Below are 5786 nucleotides of genomic sequence, written 5' to 3'. Positions count from 1 at the left end.
CGCCGGCACAGGAGAACATGTGCCCTCAACTGTTACACAGTTTGTCTTACAGTTACGACTGTCCACATTGACAGTTTCAAATATCACATCAAATGTAAACGCAAAATTGTCATCAACAATCAAAATCTTCGTATACCTTGTCAACGGAAGCTGTAGAACTAAATCAAGATCATTGCGAACAACGCTGTTTGTGTTGTGCTGTTCAGCTATGGAACATGCCTGTCCAATCTGGGAATAATCTCCCAAATCGAAGAAGTTGAACCGCATCCTCAGTGTAAATTCCTGATGTTGTTGGGGATTTTGTGATACTGGACTGTGATATAAATTATAGGTGGCCCTGTAACTACATTTTTGCTCCATATTACTTTTGAATAGTTCTGATGAAACAAAAGGTACTCATTGGCTTAGATGCCTGTTTAGAAGAGGCAATTTGTAGAAATAAATAGTGGAGACAAAGCTGTTAATATCTAAAAGACACAAAATGGCTGTTAGCTATTTTGTGATATTAAAGACACAAAATGGCTGAACAAGCCACATTCCCTGTAAACTGCTTCATGAGACCCAAGCGTGGGTATGTATAGAGAGTGTCCCAACAGCCGCTGATAGCAGCTTCACAGAACAAGACTTGCAATGTATCCTTGATAAGCTGAAGGTCTACAGCTGTAGACAGGACACATAATTAGATTAGTTTTGAATGACTTTTGTCGGAAGTTAGGGGAGGGTGGGGATAATTGGGGATGCTTGGAAAATTGATTGACTGCATGTAATAAGTGTGACGCGAATATAGTTGATTGATTGTATATAAATGAGAATAAAAACTAATTCCGCCTCTGGAATCTGTATATTAACCGTGTGAGCTTTAGCGCAAGTGGGATAAGGTGGTGTCAAGGGCTGCGGAGTCCCCAGATCTTGCCTCCCAGAATTCTGACATAATAATCTGCTTTTTTGCTGTGAATATTTTCACCCCTAACACCTGACAATTAGTGACTGCCTGAAACCGATGAATGGGGATCATTTATACACTTTCCTAAAAACGACAAATTCCTAGGCTGTAACCACCCACCTTCATGCCCTGCAAATTGTCCACAAGTTGTCTACTGATCCAGATGAGTTCCTGCCACTGGGAGGCAATCAGTCTTAACCTAACTGGCTGCGTCCCAGAAGACTCAAGTATGGTGCCAGCCGCTGCAAGCCGTTTAGGTAGAAGGGAGGGTACAGCAAAAGGATTATTGCAAACTGTTACTTTGAACGACAACCCATCGTACAGAATGCCATGAACGAACAAAGGTGCACCTCTTAAGATTTGAAAGTCGTCAACTATCGGGGCAGGGCGTTCGTGAAAGAATGGCGAGGTTTGGTGCAGCAACAGGATAAAAAAAAGAATTGAACCCATAGCAACTTTATGCAGCAGACCTCGACCATCGTGGTGGACAGATTATGTGTCCGTTCCGAGGTTTGCAAGGAATCTTTTCATTTTGAAAAGATTGTCGGTGAAATCTAGTCTGAGAAGGGAAATTTTCCTGCCTGTAAAGTTACCTTGCTTCATTATTCTTTATTTCTTTCACACGAAGGGTGTTCCTAACACTGCAGTCATTATCACCCTTGCACGGGCTTGAAAATATGATGGGAGGCGTTATATCCTACAGCGAATAAAATCCGCGTGATTTTTCTATTTCCAAATGCTCTTAATGCTCAAATGCCCAAATGCTCTGTTCGGGAATTCGACCCAAATGAAATGAAGGAACACCGATGAACACGGAAGGTAAAGTGTGCGTTGCTACCGCATTTTACCGCAAAAGAGGAAATAAAGGATCTGCGTGTATATTGCGATGTCAATACAACCTCGTGTAAATTGGACTAGTTTTACAAGTCAACACAAGTATTCCTGCCAATAAATGTGTTCATCCAGCTCGGCTCTAGCGTTATTTATACTGAGAGCTCAAATGACGTTTTAAACTTTGTCAATGTGGTTGCTGAGAATGGGGTTATTTAAATCGTTCAAAAAGAAAAGAAACGAAACTATTTGAAATGTTCTTCTTGAAAAAATTTCCAATATGTGTTTTGCAAAGACTCTTCTGTATATTTCATGTTACGCACGAGTCCTTGGGGTAAAGTCGATGCATTAATCAGCTTCTGACGTCGGATATAACTCACAGCAGTGCGCAAATCCCCAGGTGACAATCTCCATAGAGGATAGATTTTGGTTTTAAGTATCTTCTACATTGGCACGGTCGAAGACCAGGGCTTGGCAGAACAGACTTTCGTGCTTCACAGAAAAACATGGGGCACCCAGTAATTTACCAGATAGACCTCATTTATTACCAAGTTCTTGCAGCCGTCGGTATTCCTGGTAAGTGAGTTGAAACGTGTCAGTACAGTTGAACATCAGTACGAAACTGTTACCTGTTCGGTGTTATTAGTTAAGGGTGGAAACATTTGTTTTGCTTGGTCAATATTATTTTTCATACAAATGATAATATTTAGTTCGCGTTCACCGTATCGTTGAGCCGAGAATGGTTACAGGAGAAAAGTCCCCTCGGGTGTCACACACTGAGAATTGACCAGAAAGCAAACAGTAATTTGCTTTGAAATTTGTTCTGATGGATTCTAACATTTTATCGCTGTTTAACTGAAAAGGAAATGCGGAAAAGTGTTGCTATTCTTACTGCCACCGACTGCAGGTTAGTGGTCAATGGTGTTGGAAGGGGCGATGCTGACACTGATCGTGGAAAACGGGCGATAGCGATCCGCAGACCGCTATATATTCCTTTTATCGCAGAAGGTTAAAACCTAAACCAATCAATCACCTGAGAATTCGAAGTTTTGACAAATATATCCGAACAGGGCGAATGTGCACTCGGGATGTGGTGCAGATCCTATTCCAACAGGTCGGACTTCTTTCGCTCTATTCATTTTATACAAGCACTGTTTCCACATATTGGACAACCTTTGTTTTCTACACACACGGTTGCTCCAGAAATACCAGAATAGTGTTCTTGATTTAACTCAGCAAAGCGATATACTTCGTAGATCAGGTTACTCTCAATTTTAGCTAATCGAGCGCTGCCTTGCCCTACACTTGTCGCATATTTCCTTTCCCAACAAGTATGCTTCCACAATTAAACTTTATTTAACCAAGAACGAAAAGAGCCCCTGGAATTTCAATGGTTTCTTAATTGTGATAAAATCATTCTAAAAGCAAATATTTTGCGACGGGCATGCGATAAATATTAATTTCTCTTTTACTTACAGTCAACGTGGGGGCAATTGTGGTCCTTTCTCGAGGAAAGTGTGGGTTATCCAAATGCATTACTCGCTATCTCGTGGCCATGGCAGTGGTAGATATCACTGTGGTAGTCATCCATGTGATATTACACCGGATTAACATCATGTACTTCCCACCCAGTTTTCTATTTTTGACTCCTGTGTGCATTGTAAATGTTGTGGCATATATTGTAACTGTAGACTGTTCTGTCTGGTTTACTGTTGCCTTCACGTTTGACCGCTTTGTGGCAATTTGCTGTCAGAAGCTACAATCAAAGTACTGCACGGAGAAAACTGCAACGTTCGTCATCGGCTCTGTGTTTGTTCTCAGCTGCCTGAGGACTGTCCCTTTTTACTTCATAGGTGAACCTGCATTTATAATTGATAACGTCGCATGGCATTGCGTCCCCACACTTCCCCCTTGTGGAAGATATTCGAGTGGATTGACAGTATCATCACCCCTGTATTACCAATGTTTTTGATATTGCTGTTCAATGCTTTGACTGTTAGGCATATCATAGTGGCAAACAGAATCTGCAAGGGGCTACGCAGCAACAATGAAAATCAGAATGACCTAGAGATGAAAAATCGGAGGAAATCCATGGTTTTGCTTTTCACTATTTCCGCCAATTTCATAATCTTGTGGATGACGTATCTTGTGCATTACGTAAACTGGCCGGTTGCGAACTTTCATTACACAGACAAATATTTCAATAGCCCGATATATATCGCCCAGCAGGTTGCATTCATGCTGTAACTGCTGAGTACCTGCACAAACACTTGCCTCTATGGACTGACACAAAACAAATTCAGAGAGGAGCTTAAGAATGGGATAAAGTATCTGTTTACACTGAATGGGAAAATATGTTGACAATATGGAACGCCCATCGATCTGGAAGAGGGCTTGTAAATTTACGAGTAAGTTGCTTTTGGATTTCTCAGTTTTGAAAGCAGGTGAAGGGAAAAGAGGAAAATGATTGTCTTCAATAAGGTTTCACTTAATTAAATACAATGACCAAAATATTCAAATTTGATTTCGTAATTGGAAAGCTAAAGGTAGAAATTAGAACATGTAGTAATACAACTTGCTCGCCTAATGCCTCGATTATTATTTATCTAGATGTGCAGAGTTTGCACAACAGCATACTATTGAAATAAATTGTAATATTATTCTCGTAAAACATCGATAAGAGTGAAAAGAAAAACATCTGCCGACTAAACTACAAATCAGACTTGGAGCAACAGATGCAATTTGTGTCTTTTGCAGAACAAGTTCACCATTTTAAAAAAACGCAAAGGTTGCAGAAAAACCTTCCTCACAAAATACGCCAAATGGTCTTAAATATTAAGCAAATAGAGATACATTTCCCATACCTTTACATTGTCAATACTGTCATGTGAGAGTACCTTTAAGAAATGTGTGTTCAAGAAATGTACCTTAAAGAAATGGGTGTTTATCAGTGATGTCAGAGGGTGAGTGGAGCTTGGCTGTCTGTCAGCTTTTTACTTTCATTTTAGGCTGTTTGCTGCAGGGTATGTTTTAGTTTCGTTTTCAGTGTTGGAGCGGAAGCCAGACAGAACAGATGCACTGTTGATATCTCTGCCATGAAAAGACTATCTTTTGATCATTTGGTGAATTCAGATTATAAATGTTCTCAGTAGTAAATATAAACCTAATGTGCTTCTGTTAAAAGGTGTTCCCTTTGTCTTCTGGAAGGTGTTTGGGAAGTCTTTCAGGATTACTTAGGGGTTGTATTTCTTTGGGGTTGTATTTAAATTGATGGTTGCTAAGATGTTCACTGTATGTTTTAAAAACGTTAATTTGAGTTCATAGACTAAACATAGTTTTACTTTAAAAAATAGTTTTCCATTTTGCTGTACCACATCTGCACAGTGAGCCGTATGCTCCCCATACCGCAATATATTAAAGGTTGTGGGTCAGGTGAACTCCATGCTACACTTTGGGTTTCTATTTGCTATTTCAATTGAAGATGCTTATCTATGAGCACATCAGCTGCACAGCTGGGTCGCGTAGGACCAGATGCAGTGTACGAACATAGGAACAAGGAGCAGGAATCGGCCAGTCGCCCTCGACGCCTGGCCTGCCATTTTAGAAGTTCCTACTTGGTCTGAGATTGTCCTCATATCTGCAGCCTGTCTACCTCCGCAAAACTCTTATTCCCTTCCCGAATAACAATCTATCCACCTGCTCCATTAAAAAAGACCAAAGACTGTGCTTCCACCACCTTTTCAGGCGGTCCCAAAGATTCAGCCCCTGTGAACGAAAGAAATGCACCTCATCCGACAACTTACTTTCAAATTGTTCTAGATTCAGCCACAAGAGGGAACATCATCTCCGCAGCTACCTTGTAAAAAAAAAACAGGATCGCATATTTCAATGAACCCTCCCTGAACGTTGGTGACAATACGGCACACAGTGTTCCAGAAATAACTTCGCTGATGTTTTTCCATGGGACGTAGGCATCCAGCATGTATTGTCCATCACGCTCAAGGGACATTTA

This window comes from Scyliorhinus torazame, chromosome 14 (assembly GCF_047496885.1).
Source record: "Scyliorhinus torazame isolate Kashiwa2021f chromosome 14, sScyTor2.1, whole genome shotgun sequence".
Classification (NCBI taxonomy): domain Eukaryota; kingdom Metazoa; phylum Chordata; class Chondrichthyes; order Carcharhiniformes; family Scyliorhinidae; genus Scyliorhinus; species Scyliorhinus torazame.
The sequence above is the reverse complement of the archived record's forward strand: the minus strand, read 5'-3'. Positions refer to the sequence as shown.